The sequence below is a fragment of the Saccopteryx leptura genome, chromosome 2 (genome assembly GCF_036850995.1).
Source record: "Saccopteryx leptura isolate mSacLep1 chromosome 2, mSacLep1_pri_phased_curated, whole genome shotgun sequence".
In the NCBI taxonomy this organism is placed as follows: Eukaryota; Metazoa; Chordata; class Mammalia; order Chiroptera; family Emballonuridae; genus Saccopteryx; species Saccopteryx leptura.
Window position 1 is genome coordinate 84,491,315 of NC_089504.1, and position 23,148 is coordinate 84,514,462.

The window sequence follows — 23,148 nt, forward strand, 5'->3', positions numbered from 1 at the left end:
GTAGTAAATAATGGATGCGCCGGGCTGACACTAACCAGTTTGGGGTACTTGTTCTATTCTAGGAGCATTTCCTAAAACTGATATACTTTTAAGCCATAAAGAGAGATGTGTGCTGCTTCAATCAGCTGATCTGACATGATTCCTAACAGTAAACGCTCACAGTGAAGGAAATACCTAAGACAGGGAGTGAGTGGGGCCATAAAAACCTTAGACTGTCTGAAGGGCAAACAAAAAAACCTCATTCCCTAAAAGGCTACAGTACAAAGTTATCCAAATAGGGTGTAAGGATCCAGTACTGATCACACAAACAAAAATATTCTCTCAAGAAGTAAAAGAAAAGAGCAGCGGAATCCCTAGAATATTGAATATAATGTGTTTCTTTAAAACCTAATTTTCCCTACCTCACCCCAGCCCTTATCTTCCAGATATTTCCTTCTTGCTCCTTCTATTTTGTTTGGTATGCAACCCCCACCACCATCACCTAAGCAGTGTTAAATTAAAATTTCTAAACACTTCTTATAAAGAAGAGACCCAAAACAAACGCAGTGACACACCACTCCATCTTATAATACAGTCATCATTTCTAGACGCCAAGGTCCAAATGAAAAAAGTAGATCCAAGAAAGCTTTTCCATGCACTCACCAAAATGGAGAGTCCAGGTCAGCTTCCGCAAGCAAGAGCTACCTTAAAACAATGCGAATTCCATAGGATCTTGGAAAATGATTCTTGAGAAAAGTGTCTTCAAAAGAAACCAAAGAGGATTTCAAACTGATTTTACTTAAGGGTATAGGGTAATTACATCTCAACTGGTATTTGGTTTTAAATGGACTTATTTGTTGCAAGTTTGGGGGCTGAGCTACATTTTTAAAAAGACATTATTATGGCTAAGTCCACGAAAAACTTAAGTTTCATAAAAGCTCTTTGTCCTTGAGAGAGGTATCTCACTTAGCATTGTTAAACAGCATTCTTTGGGGAAGGTAATATGGGAGAGTTGACAGCTGCTAACCAATCCTCCTTTCCTCGCATTTTCGGAGATGAAAATTTTATCATCAAAACGATTTTTTTTATTTAAAGATGATCTTTTAAAATGTTATTTTAAATGACCATCTGGACAGCTACAATTTGTGGCTCACATTTACGATAAATTTCCAGCTCTAGCCCTCTAGGATAACAAGTCGGCTTTTAAGGAACCGCCTTGAAAAGACTGTTTACTGGTCACTATCATGACCACTGGAGGAGCACCTGCTGGTGAACCAATGCTGGTCCACTAGAGACTCCACCAGTGTCACCAGTGCACGCACGGACATCGGTGCACGGGCCCGCCGCAGCTGGCCAGTGCTCCCGGCGGAGCTAAAGGCGCAGCTGCTGCAACCTCCCAGAACGAGCCAAAGCCCCAGAGCCCGCCTCGCCCCACAGTCGCCCGCTCCACGATTCCCGCCCAGCGCACCGCTCACGCCCAGCGCGCCACTCACGCGCAAACCGGGAAGCGACCTCAAGCTACGACCTCGAGAGGTTGCACCTGGCCTCACCTAACACTACGCAAAAGGGAGAGAAGCCTGGGGGGTCCTTTCCGCTCTGCCCTGGGCGGCCACAGTCCCCTACCACCTCTTCACACTGCGTGGCCACTCCGTCTCCAAACAACCTGGGAGCTCCAAGGATCACGCGCGAGGAGGCGCTGTACCAAGTGGACATGCCACCAGACACCACCTGGCTGGAACGCACACAGCGTCCCACAAGGCCTGTCCACAAGAATCCTGCCTTTTTTCTACAAAAGCCTCCCTTCCTCCCCTGCCCCTCAAGACACTCACCTGCGTCTGGGCGCAGTTCTTCTCGCGCTACATGCGGCCGTATCAGGCACGTCCACGCCTATGCACGCTACCGGGCGCTACCAGCGCTCCGCTCCACCGCCCCCAACCAGCTCGTGTCCACGGGAGGGGCGGTGCCACCTCCCGAGGCGCCCAGTTCCCCGTACTCCCGCGGCAAGGAGCCGAGCTCTAGGAACTTCACATGCATAACCTCCGTAGCCCCCACCAGCGTTCCCGCCCAAAGCGTGGACAAGGGATGCCCTCCAGCCGAGGCCGGACTCCTCAGGGCACGCCACAGCACGCACAACCCTTCGCCTCGGTGTCCTAAACAGACCTGGGGTAAGGCGTGGCGTGCCGGCCCTCCCAGCCCCCACCCCCATGCCTCCCCCACTTGCCTGCTACGACTCGGAGCTGCAGCTGCTGCGACTCGCGCCGCGGTAGTCCGCACAGCCGCGGAGGAGTCACTCCGGGCGGTTTCCGCGGAGAGGCGGTGGCGGCGGCGTCCCAGTCCCCAGTCCTGTGGTGGTGGGAAGGCACACTGAAACCCGGCGGACCCCGCCCCACCCGCACCGAACCGGCAACCGGCCTCCGCACCCTGCCGGCAGCTACCTCAGTGGCGCCCCGGAGCCGCGTTCCCGCTGTTTGTAGTGGGGCGGGGAGGAGGGGCTTGCTTGGAAGACTGCCAGGAGGCGGGGCCGGGGGCGAGTTCTCGGCGCAGGGGCCGCCGCCAGCGCGTGCCTTGCCTGGCTGTCCCGCGATCCGGTGCCTAGGGGAAGGCGCGCAGCCACCGGCTTGCGGGTTTCCATCTCTCCTGGCTTCCGATTTCCAGTAAACTCCCTGACCAGATTCCCCTGGCAGCGCTAAGAGCATCGCGCGCCCAGTGTCAGCCGATTATGGTATCAAGTTTGTAAATCCCGAAGCTCCGTGTGCTAACCGAAAACCAGAGCGATTCTCGCGGCGGTTACTTTGATATATATGCGTATCAAATATACGATACGTACATATATGCATACAGATACACACATATATTGCAGGCAGAGGTAAAAGCTCTTTTCCTCCCACTATATTACAGCTGAAGGCTCCTGTCCCTCGGCTAAACCCCAGCGGTCCATCTCAGCCTCGACATATAATCTGACGTTAAAATAAACCCAAAATACCTGTGCGAGGTGCTATATTCTGCTTTAAAAGCAAAACAGAAAATCCTACACTCGACTATACGCCTGCCATTCACCGCATCCTTCCAATGCCCCCACCACCACAGAAGCTCGGAAATGGCCAACTCTTCACCGAGGGGGCGTCCCATTGCTTCCTTGCCTTGGCCCGCCCCCACGCCTGGGTCAATTGTTTTTCCCCAAGAAAAACCTGTGCCTGTCCTTAGACCAGCCCCATGACTGGGAGTTAAAACCAACCCGAAGCCACGAGGCGGTAGCACGTTTTTACACCTGCTCAACCGCTTAATTACGAGAGCACCTGTCGTGTTCTGTGGTTTGGGCTCTTTGTTTTTATTGCAAAGGCGTTCATCTTAACACCCCCCCCAAAAAAAAACACCTACATTTAAAAAATATCACCTATCATACCTACCTGAAATCGCAGAAGGTAAGAGAGGAACTGAGCAGTGGGCGACTGAGTCGCCGCAAGAACGTGACCGAGGTTACAGCTTCAAGGGCATGATGCGGGTTTAATGCAGCAAGGTCCGCTAAGGGCGCCCAGCGCTCCCCGCCCCCACGCGACGGGCGGAGCTGGGGAAAAAGGGGGGGTGCGGACCAGGGCGGGGACTGGGGAGGCTAAATTGCCCTCTTGTCAAATCAAGCATACTAAAGTAGAGGGCTCAGCCACCAACAAATGAAGACAGACCATCCCTCAATTTAGGGGACCCAGACTGAGCATATCAGAAATAGATAATTGATTCTAAATCAGCATTTCTGGTTTTACCCCAAATCCGATTTGCAATTAAATGACCTTAGTTGACTTTGTAGGGGTCTCTGGGAAAACTGCTCAAAGTCCCTGCGCCCCTTTGACTTCCCTCTAAAAGAGTATTATAATATTCCCACCCCAGGCAGGCAGGATTGCTAAAAATGCATGTTTTCAAACATTAGGCAAAAATGGGCCTACTAAATGTGCTAATGCAAGCTTAAATCTCTTAGAATGCCCCCTATGCCCTACTTCCTAAAGCTGACTTCTTGAAGTTATGAGACACCTCTCCATTTTCTCAAGTCTTCCAAAATACTCCTACCTGCAAACATTACATTCTAGTGGAGAGCTCCAGAACAGGTTAGCTTTATAAAGTGGGGTCCCACGCACTTGGTTGAAAAAGAGAAAAGAAATCCAGGAGGGCCAGGTTTAAGAGACTCGGGGAATTGCAGCAATAATTAAGGGAGATAGTTAATTTTTAAAAAATCTTCCAAAAGGAGACTTTTAACCACTCAACATTTTTGGGTTTTGCAGACATGTTTGTTCAGATGCTGAGAAATATTTGAAATGTCCCATTTTAAGAAGCCATTTTACCAAGGAAGTCTTATGAGACCAAACAGATTTCCAACCCTCCCATTCCGCAAACAGGCACACCATTTCCCTGACCTTTAAAAACCAATTTCCAATTAGGAAAATAATTTTTTTGGTTACTGTTGTCTGCTCTGTACCCCCCACCCATTCTAAGCTTACATTTTGTAGATTGCAGTGTAGGCCTAAAAAATAGACCACTTCTTTATCTCCCACTTCCAGTATCCAGAGGATGAGTATGAATATAATTAATAGAAGTGTGGGGAAGGGCTGAAGTTTAGAATCTTCACCAACAGGAATGTTTGTACGTGAGTAGAGGAGGGGAGAGAACCCCTGCATTTTGGAGAGAAAGTACAGAGACATCCATCCTGGCTCAGCAGTGTTAAGAGTAAATACTAAATGATTGACTATTTCTCTCACTCTCACCACAATAAAGCCAGCTGGTAATTACCAGAGAAAATACCCAGTCTCTACATCAGTTTTGCTAACCCATACTTGAAAATAGAAAAGGGGGAACATATCCAACCTCCAATTTGCCACAGTTGTATAGCTCTCATGTTAATTCTTTACAGACATGAAATAGGTGGGTAAGTAGTAACGTGCTGGGCATAAATTAAGTAACAATGGCCACGCGAGGTCCCGTTCGCCGCTGAGCTCCCGTGGTGGGCACTGCCACCTTGACATCCCAGCCCCCACCGCCCCGGAGATGGCAGAGTCGAGTCTGGAATAGGCTGGTCGCGCGTTGGCTTTTCGAACTCGGAGGGTGGGTGGGGTGGAGAGCAGCGAAAAAAGAGCAACCCCAGCCAGCTCTGTACCTTTTCTCCATCCTCTTCCTCTCAAGCACCACACAGGCGCTCACACGCACACTTACCCACACTCCCTCGTGCCAATAATTTAAACTTCTCTCAAGCAAAGGCAGCACCTTCTTCACTGCCGCCACCACCCTCTCTCTCTCCTCCCCACCCAGCGAACATCCATCCCTCTTCCCACATCTATCCCGATTCTCTTTTTCGCGGTAGAAAGCCAACTCGTTCGTCCTAAACCCTGGGAAATCGCAAAAGTTAAAATGAAGCATGTTTCTTCCTAGCGACTAGTTCCCAACCATCTTTCTCCTCGCGTCAGTTTAACAATAGCTATTCGAGAAAGGGCGGGGGTGGGGGTAAGGAAGGGGGTAAGAGCTACGTAGCTGAACTGGCTCCTGGGGTGGCTGCGAAGCCTCGCGGCTGCGAAGGGGTTCCCCTTCTCCCCAAAGGCGAAGTCAGCCGCGTAGGACCAAGGACAGGGCTTGGAATACACTTCCCTACGCCCACCGCTGCGAGGCTCCCAGGCAGCCGCCACTCCACAGACACAGCTCCAAGGATCTTATTTACTCTTTTCTGAACAAAGGGAATCTCATATACGGCACAGGCTTCGGAATTTAGCCCTAGATTTGCTCTCTTCTTTTAAAAACTAAATCACGGTAGTTGGCGCCCATGTATTAGAGCCTGCACACCTAGCAGTGACGAGTTTTGACAGCTTCTACCCACCCCAGCCCCAGCCCAGTCCCAGCCCTACGGCAGCATGTACTTTTTACAGTCAACTACAACTAGCTGCCTGGTACAGCATCTAAATTACATCTGCTAATCCCATCTCCCCAGCACATGCTATCTGGTTAATGCAATTAAGTCTGGGGTTTTGGCTGGTCTAATCTGCAAGTCCAGGCTTCTAATTATCCTTAACGGCACTAAAGCCTCTCCAGTCCTTCCGTTGCTTTGCAAAAGTAGAGGCATGCATCCCCCCAAAACCCAAGTTATCCCTTTCTTCCCACGAAATGAACTTCCAACCTCAATCCCGAAGCTCACTCAACATCTAGACTTCCATTATATCTCTGCTCTTCTCTAGCTACATTTACCACTTAAGTTTCTGTCACTGACATTTGCAAATATTCAGTACGTCAAGCATGCGTCCACCGTCTTTTAAGTCTAGCTCTCTAGAATTAAGAAAGCAAACCAGTAGCTTTAAAATGAGACAAACATGTGCAATTAACTTCATATTCTGTATTCCGCTCACTTACAGGTTTTCTGGGTTTGCCAGCGCATCGCTGAAACTAATGATTAAAGAAACCAAACCGAAACTTACCTTTCTCCCTTAAGGTTTTTGTGTATGTGTGTTTTTAAAGTAACGGTGCAGTTCTCCCAATAAGGATGAGCAAGAAGCTGCTGGATAGTTCTCTTAAGACAGCACGAAACCTAAACTGTGCTCGGCTTAAAAGAAGCAAATCAAAAGAAATGCTCTCGACCCCAAAGTCCAACGCTAAAAGAAATGGCGGAAAAAAAATATGAAAGGGGAGGGGAAACTTAAAAAAGAGTTTAAAAAGACGGAGAGACTACCCTCCTATTGCCGTTCAACTAAACAAAAAGGGGCAAGAAAAACAAACGAAGGAACAAAGAAAAGAGACGAAAGAACGTTTTTTCAAAAGACGATGTCTTTCTCCTTGTTGCTTTTTAGTAGGTCGCTACAGGAGTAAGCTGCTGCATCTCTAACTGAGAACAGAAATAACGGGGGAGGACGTCTGAAAAGGGAGGTGGACTGGACCACAGATTTATAGCACCTTATCACCAACCCCTTCTCTGCCTCCGCACTGCCGTGTGTGCAGCTGCTCTGCCAGGCTCCTATCCCGGGCAGCACGCGCGGAAGTATACGCCGAGTAGCGCCACAACGCAACTTGCTCATCTCCTCAGGATTCTGATTGGCTTAGACGCTTCCGTTGAGGCAGCCCAGGCGAGGTTCTGTAATATGATTGGCCAGGAGCTTGTGTCACTCTGGAGAGCTCAATGGAGTCCCGTTTCAAGGTAAGTTGTGCCGGGCGGTACACACTTAACACTGGCGGCGAAGGGAAATGCAAGAAGCAAAAAGAGCTGGGGAGAGAGCAACGTGGGAGGGTTGGAACTGTACTATCAGAGTTTGGGATATGGCACGATCTTCTCTCCTCCTAAATTTTTCTGCTTCTGAAAAGACTTATTTTCTTTGCCATCACTGCCTCATCTATGGCACCTTTCTTTATAGCGTTAAACTCTGTCCGGTATGTATGAGTCATTGAGAGTTTTCTCTCTTTGATCTGAGTGAAAGGGATGAAGGTACATCCATTACTTGCCCGCATGCTTTTTTCGATTTGTGTTCCAGTATTCTGTGTTAGATATTAGTTCATTTTTATGTCTTTTTCTATTTTAAGATATGCATATTACAGCTCTCTTGTTTATTTTATTTCTTAAATCATCCTTTTAGGATAAGGATGAAGTCAGAGATGCTTTTAAATCAAACTGCACTATTTGAATTAGTTTTCACTTAATGTTAGCATAGAAAAGTGTAGGATAAACATCCTGTCCAGAAAAAGAGGTACTGAGCTAAGGTCCTTCAGGTTAAGGTGTATGATGACTCTCAAAAGAGCAGCTGTATGTAAAATTAGAACAAGGCACTCCTCTGCATTTGCTGGCGGTACACTTCTTGGACCACACATGTATTGCTGACAGTAAGATACTCAAGCCTTTATCTGGGTTCTTCCTCTAGGGATTTAGAAAGTTTAACCAGAAGACCAAGTGCTTTCAACACGTCTGCTTTATAAATGAAGACTACTTTATTAAACCCCATCTTTTAATTACATTCAGGAGGCTGAAAGACAGTTTTATTCGTGGTATTTATTATTTCCTCTAAGTGAAAGTGTGGTCCTCAGTATCAACTTGGTGTTAAAGTACAGACAAAATTCACTTGACCTAGGTTCTTTTCCATCTTGAATTTCTCCTTTCAATATTGACAGAAAGCTCCACTTGACCATTACTGATGTTTTTTACTCAATGTAACATATCGTCTCTAGGAGCTCAAGCCTTTTTAAAGAATTCCTTTACCTGTTTATTTACTACTAGTCACTATCTTTCAGAATGCTGGAAAGAGAAGTCACAGGTAAGAATTAGAGATTGCAGAAGGGTGGAATGGGATGGAGGGAAGAGGGACAGTCACAAAGCAGAATGACTAGAAAATGAGGGGTGAAGTAAATCCATTTCCTGAGGGTGTCCTTGAGTGTTGATAAATGATTAATGGCAAAGAAGAGAAGACCTGTTTATCTTCCAAAGAGGCTGTGTAGTATGTCTGAGTTGTATTACTTTGTATGATAATGACTGGAAGTTGGAAAAGAAGGCCTGAATCTCTATTATCTTCCAATTAGCATTTATAATTATTATGCTCTAATCCCTGCCCCCAATTTTTATATAGCATCAGGCTTGTTTTTCTAATTTCAACTTAAAACTATTTTCTAGACCTGGGTGAAACTCATGAAAAGAAAAGCAATTTGAAGAAATGCAGTCAATAAGCTGAGGAAAGGACAAATAAAGGGAAAAGAAAGACTGCACCTTATCTATAATAGATTAATCACTGTATGAATAAACAGTTGGAAAATTGGGTTTGTTGTCATCCTCTTTTAACCCACCCCCTCACTCTCAGCTCAATATAGAGGAATACAATTTGGGTAAAACTATAACATTGTTTAACCAGGCTTATCTGTGAAGTGACTTGCCTTTTCTCCTTACCATGCCCTTAAGTTAATATTGAATTAGTTTCCTGTGTCTGTGCAATATTCTTAGCGCTTTGAGGAAAATCTTTACCATAACCTTACAGTTACATAAGTGTGTTCTAACTGGGTGGAAACAAATATATATATTTTTGGTGCATGTTTGTATCCACAAGAAATATTTTGTAGATTACAGTTGTATATTTTCCAAAAGGATTGGGGGAGGGTGTATATGGAAAGCTGGGTGTGGTGTGGAGTAATGAAAATCTAGCATGTATGTTATGTAGTTAAAGAAATTACATAGAAAATGGTAAACCTGTCTTTTCAAATGCAAAATGCTAAATTCTATGGCTTCAGTGTCTATTACTTTTATTAGTTTGTGCAGAGGAGCAAATATTTTTCAAAAATATTGTCACTTTCAATGTGTTGTTTTTCTCTCTGTAGGTAAAATGGAGTTAAATTATTTAAGAAATTGAGAATACTTAAAACACTAGTTTACTTCCTCAATAAAACAAAAGTTTTTAAATTTAAAAACTTTTGACCTGGACAGATAGCTCAGTTGGCTAGAGGTTCATCGTGAAGCACAGAGGATGCTGGTTCAGTCCCCGGTCAGGGCACATATAGGAGCAGGTCGATGTTCCTGTCTCTCTCTCTCCCTGCCTCCCTCCCTCTCTCCCACCTTCCTCTCTCTCTCTAAAATCAATAAATAAAAATAAAAACTATTAATTGAATAAATATACCATAGGTAACATGTTTTTTCAACTCTAAAAAAATTTTGTCACCTTTTTTATTAAAAAAATTAAATTTAATGAGGTGACATTACTGAATAAGAGTACATAGGTTGCACATAAACATTTCCATAGTATTTGAACTGTTGATTGTGTTGTATGCTCATCACTCAATGTTTTTTCAACTTTTAAAAATGAAAACTGAGTACAGCTACTTTAAAACAAATGCCAATCAGGATATAGCTTTCACTTTGAAATGTATGTTGTTATAGCCTGAAATACTGACATTCTATTTTGCAATTAATAAAAGCTGTGTGTAGACATCGTACTCAACATTAAGCAATTGTAATCAACACCTCTTGATTCGTAGCTATGTAAAAAATTATCCACAGCATCACAACTTGCATTAGACAAGCATTTAAAAGACATTTCAGTTATGATTGTCGTGTTAATTCTGATATATCTTCAAAGTCTTTGGCATAATTTTAAACTGCAGCAGAAAAGGTGGATATCCAGAGAGTCAGAGATTGGAGAAAAAGTTTGATGTGGAGAACGTTGCCAAAAGAATGAGTCTCAAAGCTGAAAAAGTATAAATTCAATTCTTTATATAAAATTTAAATGTTTATATAAATTTTAAAAAATTTATAAAAATGTATTTAAATTTAAAATAAATTTTAATTTCTAAAAGTTCTTTTTAAAGGTACAGTCATTCACATAATAAGGTATTTGGGGTAATGTCTTTGAAGATAAATAACCCCCTTACATTAGTGAGAGGAGGCACTGTAAACCACTATTGTAACTTTTAAAATAAAGTAAATAAAATATAGAATCTATTTAAATGGGTTTACAATGTTTGGCTTACAGCAGGCGATAGTTCCAAACATTATACCCTCTCAGTTGAATTAAGATATTAGTCTCTGTGTTAGTATGTTGGGCTGTTTGTTGGGGTCTGTGGCTCATAATGTTGGAAATGTGAGTTTAAGTGCCTGTGTGAGAAATATAGATAGTATATATCTTAATGATTACGCATTTATTATTCTTAAAGAAGTATGTCAACTTTCCTCCACAGTTTAGAAAACAGAAAAAGTTGGCAGCAACGTGAATTTAGAACATGACACCAGGCAAGAAAATAAGGCTGGAATTAGCACCATGGACAGAGACTAGGCGATCCTGAAACAAAGGTTTGCAAAGCATGCGAGTGTTTCCTGTCCCTCCCTGGAAACGGGAAAACTGCAATTCTTGGGAACTTTTCATTCCACAGACTTTAAGGACAAGGCTGTCCTACTTCATAGAAACACGTTTGTTTTGAATTAGGCTGTCTTTTTCCAGGACTCAGCCATCGTGACCAACCACCAGGAGAGTAAGAGCCCCGAACTTGCGCACCCTCCACAGTCCTCTTTTTATACTTTCCCTTGTCCTGGTGAGCCTCCCTGAATCAGAGTGGTCAGGCAAAATAAATGCAAATTCAAGTAGTCATCCAGAAGTCTTCTGAAGCTACTCTAGAGTTTTTAATCCTCGAAATTACCATCGAGAATTGCAACAAAAACGCCTACCCGTTCACCCCTGGTCCCCTCCCCCAATTCTTCTCCTGGCTCCCACCACCTCCAGGCAAAGGGGCAAAGCCTTTTATACTAAGGTGAGTGACCTCTGAGACTATTTTGTAAAAGACCCTTTATATTGCAAACACTATCCATTAGGGACAGAGCCAGGGGCGGCAGTGATCAGGATCACACAAATACTTTACTTTCTCTTTACATTTTGTCTTTAAACTCTTGATTGAGAGAAGACTTAAAAAAGCAGACTCGGAGAGAATTCCCCCCTAAATCCTGAGGTTACTGTTTACACTTAAAGACCCATGTATTTTTCTATTTAAATGTTAAAAATAATAATTGTAATCTAGTGTCGCGGTAAATATTCGCTACCAGACTAGATTGTCCCCCTCCCCCAACACACACACACACACCTTCTCCCTCCCCGGGCAAAATTTTTATGAAGTTCATTCTCCTTTCGGGGATTAGCCTGCGGAGATTCAGATTAAGATCTGTTGCACGTGCCCATGAGTGTCTCAGAAAATATGTTTGCAGCTTTGGACCGACGATCGTTTATGTAAACGATCCGAAAAACCTCCTCGGATTTATTTTCCTTTCCTCTTTTACTCCGTAGCAACTTTTAGTCAGATAAACTCACGTCTTTCCTGAGCATGCAAAGAGAGGTATAGGCGACCAGGTGAGGTTAAAAAAGAAAGAAAGAAGAAAAAAAAAAAAAACGAGGTGAGAAAGGGCAAATCAGAGCTTTGTGTCCGTTTCTTTCAGGAATGCTAATAACCTTCTCTAAGCTTCCTGCTGGAGTCCATACATCTCATGTAAAATTAATACAAGTAATTAAAAATAGCCGTTTCCAAAGTTAAAGGAAACCATCTGTCTCAGCTGGTGGCAATCAGTCATTTCGCTGACCCCTTTACCGGGACCTGGGAAGAAACGGTTTTTCTGTTTCCGATGTTCGGAGGCTCTTTCTTATACTGAAGATTTATGTTTCCACTTGTGTGCGATGAACGTCTAATTTGAAATAATAAAGCCAGGCTGAGCAACCAGTCAATCAGAGCTATCAACGGTGCTCGGCAACTAGCCCTACCCCCACCTCCCTCCGGTCTCTAACCTTTCCCTTGTCCCCCTTCTTTTCCCTCCCTCCTATGATCTCTCACACACTCACACTCCACCCCTCCACGTGTGTTTAGATCAAACCCTTGCCCCATAGAACAAGTGACAGCACCGGGGCACGGCGACAAAGGCGGAGTTTGTATCAGAAGAAGACTGAGGCCCGGGGAGACACAGCGGCTAGAGAAACAGCTGCCTTATCAGCCCGCTGCAGAGATGGAGATGGCTCGAGAGGTCCTCAACAGATAATCACTTGAATAGGTTTGCAATGCGCCAAACTTCACGCTTGATAAGGCCAACCCAATGTAGAGAGCATCCCAGATCCTGCTCCATTCTGTTTTATCTGGGTTGTAAATTAAGAAATTGAAATTCAGGTGGCAGAGGCAGCAGTCTGCTGATAGACCGCTAAAGTAAACTGTCATTAAAATGCTTTCCAAAGGCAGAGAGGGGGCGCCTGGAATGGGATATTTTTTAAAGGGGGTGTGTGGAGCGGTAAGAGAAAAAGCCCACCGGTTTAAAAATGACTTGAGGAGCAGAAGCTGTGAGGAGTAGCATAGGGACACAGAATTTTGGTCATGAGTCCTAGTCATAGCTACGATGCATAAACAATTTGAAAAGTATTAAGTTGTGTGCAGTTTGGTGTTATAGAGATTAAGGAACAATTTAAACAATTTGATAGAAAATAGAATTCTGTCTTTATCAGAGCATGGGCCGGAGGAAGCCCTCTGACTGTATATAGTAGTAGAAACAGATTCCAAATGGACTCTAAAATTTTCTTTTTGTTGTAAGAGAATCAGATCAACCAGATACAGAGGAGTTACCATCAATTTAAGGTTAACTTGACCCTTTTGTTGAAGTGATAGAGCCACCAGAGAGATTTCAGGGTGATTTTAGGGTAGCCTTAGAAGTTGTTAACCACAGAAAAGAATCTACTTGGCTACTTAAAGGATTATATTACCCCCTCATCCTTTACCCAGGTAATTTCTATAGGCTAATACAAGAAACAAAAAATTTCACGTGTGTATTTTGATACCACCTGGTTCTTGGAGCGCACTTTATAGTATACTCTTCTGTAGGCTTTTATGATAATGAGGCATAAAATTTTAGGTGTTATTTGAATAAATGTTTCACAAAAGTTTAAATGTACAATGATCAGAATATAGCCAGGACCTTCTTGTCTTGATTCACTAATGACTTTGCACTGTACCTGTTCTGTGTCTAGTTGAGTAGATGCAGATTTACTAATATGCACTTCTGAAAGTGCATAATTATGAGAGGAGGCATGGCATTTTCCACAACAGCATTTATATTTTAAGTTCTGGCAACATTTCTTAAAAAGGTACCCTCAGATAACACATAGTTAATGCAACTTTGGAAAATCAATGTTTTTACTTTGTTTAACCTTCAAACTTTGATCGAAGTCATGGTGAACTTAATTGACAATATAAAGGCTGCTCATATCACAGTGGGATGAGAAAGAATTCAAAATGAATTTGGCAGGAAAGGTGATGAGAAAAAAAATTAAGATGTTAGTCTATGTTTCAGTAGTTATTAAACTATAGAGATCTATTAAAAAACAATTTGTTTAAACTTTGAAGTTGTCATGTGATTACTCATAGGGAGGTAAACAAATATAAGTCAGAATGTCTCAAACACATTTATGTTGAATACTTTATGCAAAAACCTTTCATATCTTGTAACACAGCAGATTTTTTTTTAATTCAAGTGTACTGATGAATGAGTGCTGTATGTATTCTTGAACAACAGAGAAGTTTTGGTGTTTAGAAATGTGTTGTAGAAATGGGCAACTGAAAGCTGTATAATTATGTTAACCAGTGTCACCCCAATAAAAATTCAATTAAAAATAATTTAAGAAAAAGAACCTTATAGTAGTTACTAGCCACAGGTGGTTGTTGAGCAGTTGAAATGTGGCTAATCATAATTGAGATAAGATGTATGCACAAAATACACAAAGATTTAAAATGAAAAAAGTAAAATATCTCAAATTTTATATTGATTAGATAATTAAATACTATTTTGGATATTGGGTTTAAATATTTATTAAAATAAAGAGAAATTTATTTTTATATTAACTTTTCCCTTTTATACCACCGCTTTCCATAATGTTTTCATACTGGTTTAAATAATGGCTATATATAAGCATTTGAAAAAGTATTATTTTAGTGAATTGTAGCCAATTATGCTTTATTATCCTTTTTATCTTCAAATAATCAGATACTTTTCTGCTTGTTACAAATACTCAAATTTGAATTGCAAGCTGTAATGAGTTTTTAAATTAGGTATTTTATTTTTGTTTTCCTTAAATTGAAAATCTTCATGCAATGGACAGCTTAAATTACTTTATCAAAATAGGACTTTTTAAAAATGAGAATTTGCATAAGGATTAAAAGATACCATATATTCTTCTAGATATAAAATGTGAGAAAAAGTTTATAAATTGAAATTATAACATCTCAAAACTAAAAGAATTTTAAAAATAAAAATTTCATTATTGAGCAGAAAAATATTTTTAGCATGAATTTATTCTGAAAACCACTCCTGTCTAATTCTTGTCACAACTGATACATTTGATTTCTAAAGGTATAGCAATTCATTGTGAATGATTAAAAATAAATATTAAAAAAACCCAAAAATGTAAATTTTATTTTTAACAGGATTCCCCATTATTAAGTTCTTTTGGAAATGGGATAGTAGATTTTTAAGGCAAAAAGTCTCACTGGGATATATAAAGGCAAAAATATTGGAAGCTTTGGAAATATCTGAAAATTGTAATATTTTTGTTTGAAACTGACTATAATTCTATTACAAAAAAAAAAATTCAGACTACTCATTGTGTCCTTTCTGATATAACATTTATCTTCAGGTGATAGTCAAATCAGGGATGTATAACCAGTGCCTATTTCTAAATATTTATTCCTGATCTTTGACAAAAAATTGATTTCAGTTTGATTCAAGTATCTTTTCAGTGCCTATCATTGGCAGAGTAACACAATTAGATTAGAAGCTAAATGACTAAAGGAGATCAGATTACTTTTTAGGAAATCCTAGTAAAAGAATATGGGAGGGCCCTGGCCGGTTGGCTCAGTGGTAGAGCGTCAGCCTGGCGTGCAGAAGTCCCGGGTTCGATTCCCGGCCAGGGCACACAGGAGAGGCGCCCATCTGCCTCTCCACCCCTCCCCCTCTCCTTCCTCTCTATCTCTCTCTTCCCCTCCCGGAGCTAAGGCTCCATTGGAGCCAAGATGGCCCGGGCGCTGGGGATGGCTCCTTGGCCTCTGCCCCAGGCGCTAGAGTGGCTCTGGTCCCGGCAGAACGAGGCCCCGGAGGGGCAGATCATCGCCCCCTGGTGGGCAGAGTGTCGCCCCCTGGTGGGCATGCTGGGTGGATCCCGGTCGGGCGCATGCGGGGAGTCTGTCTGACTGTCTCTCCCCGTTTCCAGCTTCAGAAAAATACAAAAAAAAAAAAGAATATGGGAGGTTCAACTCTAATGTTGTATAAAACATCTTTACAATGTGTCTGGACTTTGTTGTCATTACTTATTTTTCTAAAATTTTGTACAATATCTCTTTATAAATTTTTTAGTAATATAGCTTGTCAGAAATTAGTCCTTTAAATAGAAACTAGAGTATTACTGTACTTGGAGCTACAGTTTTGTAAATTGTTAGGAGCTTGGATTTTTACTTCAGCTTCATCCAGATTTGAACCTGACTCCATCAGAGACCTTAGACAAGTTACTTTATCACTTATAAGCCTTGATTTTCTGATATATAAAATGGTGATATTGCTTAATTTAGAATCACTATAATTTAAATGTAATTGTGAGTATAAAATAATCAAACTTCTTGGCATTGAAGAAGCAGTAGATACATGGTAACTACGATTATGAAAACAAAAATGATGACTTAGCCACTTATTTGATGGAACCAGAATTAGAATTTCTGCTTTCATATGCTATCTCTTAAATATTTTCATTTTCTCTTGTTAACATCCTACCTGATAAATTCTATGACAAATATTTTCTCACATTTCTAATTGTAACCAAGTTTAAAAGGCCGCAGAAGGTATAAAATTTTCTGTCTGCTCTGTTATGTGGCTTCAATATATTTCCCAATACAATTTCATGGCTCGCTCATAAAAAATGTGGGTCTTCAACAGGCAACTTAGTCTGAGATCCCATTTGATTGATATAATAATAAAAACATCTTAGATTTTTATAGTACCTTTTATCACAAAAAACTCAATGCACTTTTACATATTTATCATTGTAATCCAGGAGATAAGGAAGAACATAAATGATTTCTCATTTTCAGGAGCATAACAGAGGCATTAGGAATTTAGGTAACATTTGTAAGATTAATAGAATTAGAGAACAGGTTTCCTGAATGTCAGTCTTTCTGCAGTATGTTACTCTGTTTGGCATTAATAATGACCATTGTTACTTTAGTTAGGCTCAAAATTTTAGTGTTTGGCATGAAGTATTGGTTATAATTAAGTTAATTACTTACTGAAATCAAGTTGAGTCAAATATATGCTATCAATGTCTAATCAAATTAAAACATTTTGACTTTATGGCAAAATACACTTTTATCATTCAATTTTGCATATACACATACATCCTTTTTACAGTTCTGTATTAACTCTAAGGCAAGATTTTCTAAGTTACTATTTCTCTATGGCCTTGAAAGAAATCACTTTCAATCTCCTTATCCCTCACATCTCCCCAGGTTCATTTCCTCTCCACACATACATGTTTATAGGCTATTCCATTTATTCTATTTACATAAGCTAACAATACTTTCTGCTCCAGTTTTCTATTTCTTTGGTTGTCTGTGCTTGAAAAATCTATCAAAGTAAATATCCAGAAGAATTTGGAAGTAGACTGTATAAAGGACACTAGAGACTGTGCTTTCTGTAATAGTTTTTGTTTTTGTTTTGAATGAAAAGAACGGAGAAATAATGTCCACTTGACTTTGTGAAACATACAATATCAAAAGAATACTAAAACTTGCTTATGGCTTATAGTTTTGCAGTTCCCTCCTGGGCTTACTTTGCTGTGGATTAATATAGTTGCAGCTACAGATGTGGACTTGCAGTGAGTGAGTGGAATGGAAGGCAAGAAAACTGATAAAAGAGTGAACCTTAATTTTTAGATGTCTAAATTCATAGGTTACAATGGAAAAACAGACTTAATGTTTTTCTTTTAAAATTCAGTAGGCATCTCTTTGTATCCTAAATATATCTTATATTTGATAAGCTTGACCCACCCAAAGTCAGGGCCAATCATGTGACAGCCAGACTTGTATGAGGAAGTGTAAGTAGCATCAAGAAGAAACACACATGCATCACACAGAATAGCCAGAGTTGTTCTTTATTGTCATTGCACCACAACTCCTTTTAACCCTTCATGTTGATGTGACTAAATGGAAATGTGCATTTTAAGGCTGTTCAATAGAATAATATTCTGTTCCTTTGGTCACTGTCATTTTGGTATGAAATATTAGAGAATATGGTATTTTGAAATGTCAGTTTTTGTAAACATGAGTTGGAAGATGTAGTATAAATGAATGGTGTTACAGACTGTTTAAGCTGTTTGGGTAACAACTAGATATTTTCTTGAATTATTGTGACACAATTTACAGTGAAATTTCTTTCTCTTGCTGATATTTCTAGATTCTTTGTGCAGTCAATACAAAGAAAAGCCTTCTTTTCTGTCAGTGTTCATTATTTAACTCATATAGCACTGATGTTTTCTAGGATACTAATATGTCCCAGATGTAAAGTGAATACTGAAAGAGGTATGTCTCAATATTAGTCATACCAAAAGGATACATGAACGTTTGAGCCTCTTTATACGTTTTTTTATTTTTTACAAAAGAGGGAAATATTAATATATTATGGTGTTTTAGTTCCAGGCTATAAAATATATTTATATGTCTGTTTTATCGGTGTGTGTGTTTGTGTGTGTGTGTGTGTGTGTGTGTGTGTGTGTGTGTGTTCAGAGCAAATGAAATGAGGTTCAGAAGTGAAAATTGTAAACCTTTGGAGGAGACGAGATCCACTCTAGTGGAGGACAGGACTGGAAAGCCATAGAGTATCAGGTTGGTCAGGTATTACAGAGTCACAGCACGGAAGGCTTTGAAAGCAGACAGAGAAAAGTACTGACATAAAACAATGGGATGCAGGATATATTTCACTATTGACAAGTGAAAATTTTGGACATGCTGAGCAGGGAGAGACTCAAAGATATAGGAATCAGAATCAAGACATCAAAAAGATTAAGGTGATTTTTGTCTAAAACGCTGAGCCTCCTTAAAATGAGGTGGCAAGGTCAGGGGACAAATAGAGATGGAGGCAGACTGACAGGTATAGAAGAGGGGTTCACACTGACACTAATGAAAGTGTTTTATGGCCAAAAAGTGAGAGGGTTCTGAACAAATAACACTTTCGAGCCAAAAAGCCCTCCAAAGCTATGAGGAAGTGAAACCAGGAACCAGAGCCTATTAGGCTGCATTTTGCTTAGCCATGGATGTCTGTAAGATACCTTCCTGCCTAAGGTCAGGTGAGAGGGCTCTAAAAACACTGCTGAGAAAAGACACATTGTGGTAAGTGAGCTAAAATGCCTATGCTTGGAAAAAGGAGATATGAGTCCTAGTATCTTTTCTTCCACAAACTAGCTGATTTCTCTTCAGCCAGTCACTCTGACAAAACCTCACGGTTCCCTAGGAGAAGACTGGATTAGCAACAATAATGTAATGATAATGGGTAACAAGTATTATGTATATACCATGTGCCAGGCAGCAATTCTAGTGCTTTTCATGCATTAAATCATTTAACCGTAGCAATAATCCTATCATTTTAAAGATTTGGAAACTGAGAAAGATAAGTAATTACCCAGGATCATACAACTAGAAATGGACAGAGCTGGAATTTGACCCCAAGTAGTTCACTTCTAGGGCCCAAACCCTTGACCACTATTTATTAGATAACCTCTAAGGTACTTTCTAGATGTAAAATTCTAAAGAAATATAGCAGAAATTAAGGATGACATAAGACTTGCAAGAGAAGTAAAGCAGAAAGAAAACAGATAATTACTTTACAATTAGCATACACAGATAAACTTTTGTGATTAAAAAAAAATGTTTTTTGTATTGATTGATTTTAGTGAGAAAGGAAAGGAGAATGAGAGATAGGAACATCAAGCTGTTCCGTATGTGCCCTGACCCAGGATCAAACCATCAACCTCTACTCTTCGGGACAATGCTCTAACCAACCGAGCTACCTGACCAGGTCTAGACTATTTTTTATAATGAAACTAATCATACTCATGTCTTGCCATGCTATCTATTGTTGACAAATGGAAGAGAGAGAAAAATGACTGTTAAACAATCTGCTCCTTTAAAAGGATCAGGTCAAATACAATAGGATTCAGAGAAATATCATATAAGATGTCCTAGGAGATCCTATCCTCTACATAATATTTTTTATTTTGGGTTTGAGGAAATTAAATTATTTAGCTTCTGTAAATTTTAATTTTCATAGGTTTATTCCACTAACCATAAAGTAGACAGTTATAAAACCATTAAAAGAGAAATCATATATTTGTATTTTAAAGACACAGATTTTCATGAAATGTTATTGATAATATTAAAAGGATCTTAACTGGAACATTATGCAGTGGCTATTTTGAAATAATGGGAGTTAAACTTACAACTACTTTTTTTCTTTATGCTTTCTGCATTGTTCGGTTTTTATAAATTCTAAGCATACATTCATTTTATAACTCAGAAAAACAAGTATATAGTTTTTTGTTGGGAGGAAAAAAACTCTACAGCTCAAGACCTCAAGCTTCAGCTCTGTAGCCACCAGGTGGGAACAGTTGGTAGCTACTAAGTGGTGAGGACCAGTGACTTAAAAGACAACTTAGAGAGGACAGATTATTAGCCCTGCAACTTTATAGGTTATAAAGAAAACAGTATTCACTTACAAAACTAAATCTTGAGATTTCATACATACAAAAAATAGATATAATAGAGAGAAATGATAAAAATCTCAGAAATTACCAGTTTCTTAGAAGAATACAGTATCAGATGTAATTCTCCCATGCAATCAGAACTGCCTAATATTACTTATACATGATTAGAGCATCAACAATTTCCTTTACTTACTGCTTGTCTATATTATAGCCAAGGGATGTCCTTCTTTTTTCATTTAATTAATCATTTCTTTTCCTCTATTATACTCTTTCCCACAGTTGCTTGAGAATCTTTTAAGATGAACCTATATTTCCAACTAGCAAAGCACTGTAAGAAATTAATTATAGAAATTATATTTCTATACCATATAAACAAATGAATACTATAATACAGTAAATAATTATAATGAAATTAAACAAAACCTGGCTTCCTGACAGGTACCATTTAGTGAATTGCTATTTCAATGCCCTAAACAGTCACCTGAGTTAATTCAATTTTCATATTGTTTATTTTTGTCTTTAAAATCAGTCTTCAGATAATAAGAAACTGGCTCACTGTTTCAACTTTATAGGATCATACAGTCTGAAAATCATCACTTATTTATTTTTACCATTTAAAAATATTCTAAAGCCCTGGCCAGATAGCTCAGTTGGTTAGAGCATCAACCCAATATGCAAATGTTGTGGGTTCAGCCTCTGGTCAGGATACATATAAGAAACAACCAATGAATGCATAGATAAGTGGAACAACAAGTCAATGTTTCTCTTTCTTCTCTCCTTAAAATAAATTTAAAAAAATTTTTAAGATTTCTTTAAAAAATAAAATAAAAAATATTCTAATACTATGACTAAAACTCTAACAAGAGCTACATGCAGGTATTATTTTTATATTATTATAAAATACATTTATTGTATAATAAATATATACATTCATAACATACATTAATATAACAAATTTATGTTCTAATACAGGAATACTATGATTAAACATGTAGTACTGGTAAAACTGGAAAAGAAGGTGCTAAGAATATCAAAATAAAGGAAATTTATTTTTAAACATGTTTTAACGTGGTTCTGTTACTATCTTCTAAGCTTTATAAATTGTAAACATATATTAACTTTTAAATATGAATTATGATCATTCTGAAAAAAGTTATTTTTCATAAACAGAGGACAGAAAGTGCCGCTGCCCTCACTCCTGCACTCGTTTGACTCATAGCAGTCTTGAATAATTTTAAACCAAACATGACTGCGGCAATAAATTTTCGTCCAATTTATTGGGCATGAGTTAAAGCCAATTAAAAAACCATTTTTGGTGCAATTCAAGGGGAAAAATGTATAAACCCATGAAAAACAGATTTCAGCCTTAGACATGAGTCATCACTATTCTAAATAATGGTGTCAGCCCTGAATCACAAAGAACAAATCCTAAAATTGCACATTCCACACTGGAAACTTCATTTATCAGTATAAATGTATAAATGATTTTATACCATTATATATATATATATTTCTTAATAAGAAATTGACCTGGAATAAAAAGCATGCTCTTCTAACATTATCTCATTTCTGAATTTTTTAAGCCATGAAATTATAACATAGTTTATGGCAGCTTCTGAGTTTCTGAATTAAAAACTAAGGTAGAAAGTCATCTGTAACCTTTATACAAAGAAAGCAAAACATTTTACCTATAATTTTAAAGTATCTTATACCTAGTAGACCATGTCTCCTTTCAAAGGCCATAAAATGAAACAATCCTTGTGCATACTGGCTAATCTTCAGGTAATAATCAAAGCAGCAAAGTGGAAGCTTCTAGGTTAGAAACTATAGCTAGAAAATACAGCCGTCACACGTTTTTCAATTTGTATATTAAACAGCGCTTTTCAAGTGCAGGGTTGTAGCAGTGCAATGTATTCAAGCAGACTTGAATTCTGGTTCTGCCTCTCCCGTGTCCTCAGTATATGACTTTAGGCACGTTGCCTGACCTCTCCAAACCTCAGCTTTCTCATGGGTAAAATGAATACAAATATAATAACCAACTTTTAAGGATATTGTGAGCATGAAGTGCAAAAAATATTTCTCAAATGCTTAGAAGAGTGCCTGACACAAAATGGATGACTGATCTGGTGAGCTGAAAATCAAAAGCCAGGTGTAGCTGTCCCACACGTAGGTGTGCAGCAGTGCCTCAGCCTATCTGTGGAAGTTTTTTCTTTTCAAGTATAAATGCCTGGTCTCCACCCGGGGAGATCATTTAGTAATTCTCAGGTGAGGTCTTAGCACGTGTTTATAAAAACCTCCATGGGTGATTCTGATGAACTACTGATTTAAAGCAAAAAATAGTACAGATTTTTCAGTTGCTCAGTTAACAGGGAGCCAGTAAACTCTGGCTTGAACTATTTGGGTTTTTCTCTTTGTCGAGCAAATTAATTAGAATAATTGTCAAATTTGTACTTTGTATTATGCTGAAAGAGATTTGACTGGGAGACTTTTCAAAGATTTTATTTACATTCATCTATCCATGAGGTCACAAAGTAAGCGTGATTTTCCACAGTTTTCTGTTATTATAATAAAATAAGAGACCTGGGAGATAACCCTGGAAAATTACAGAGCCATTCTGGTGGCATAAATATATTTTTAGTGCTTACTATACAAATATTGATCAACTTACGACCTATGCAACTTATGACTATTCGACTTTACGACCACAAGCACTAGCCACGACTGCTCCGCATCTGGCAGCACAAGCATTGCCCAGCTGGGTGTACAACAGTGCGGACCAGCTTCCGGCAGCACTACCATCTCTGCGTGCACCATCTCAACTGTTATCCCAGACTCGGTACAGCAATTTGTGTTTTGTGTCTTGGATATTTTTCATCAAACCCCTCCCTAGATGTCTACCAAGAGGAAATTGTCTTTGAAAATATTAAGCCAG

The 23,148-nt window shown here is 39.6% G+C and overlaps 1 protein-coding gene across 10 annotated transcripts in view; it reads right to left on the bottom strand.

Annotated features, from left to right (window-relative positions):
- The window catches only part of ELAVL2 (ELAV like RNA binding protein 2), a 159,281-nt gene that overhangs the window by 126,982 nt on the left and 9,151 nt on the right, over window positions 1-23,148 (bottom strand). For 8 of the 10 annotated variants that reach the window (XM_066368280.1, XM_066368278.1, XM_066368275.1 and 5 more), the window contains exon 1: window positions 6,423-6,936. The exons of 1 other annotated variant lie outside the window; for it this stretch is intronic. The gene's annotated coding sequence lies outside the window, so the exon portion shown is untranslated. Of the gene's footprint in view, window positions 1-3,386; window positions 3,465-6,422; window positions 6,937-23,148 lie in introns of those variants that run through there. One more of the 10 variants, XM_066368271.1, reaches the window with a different exon arrangement.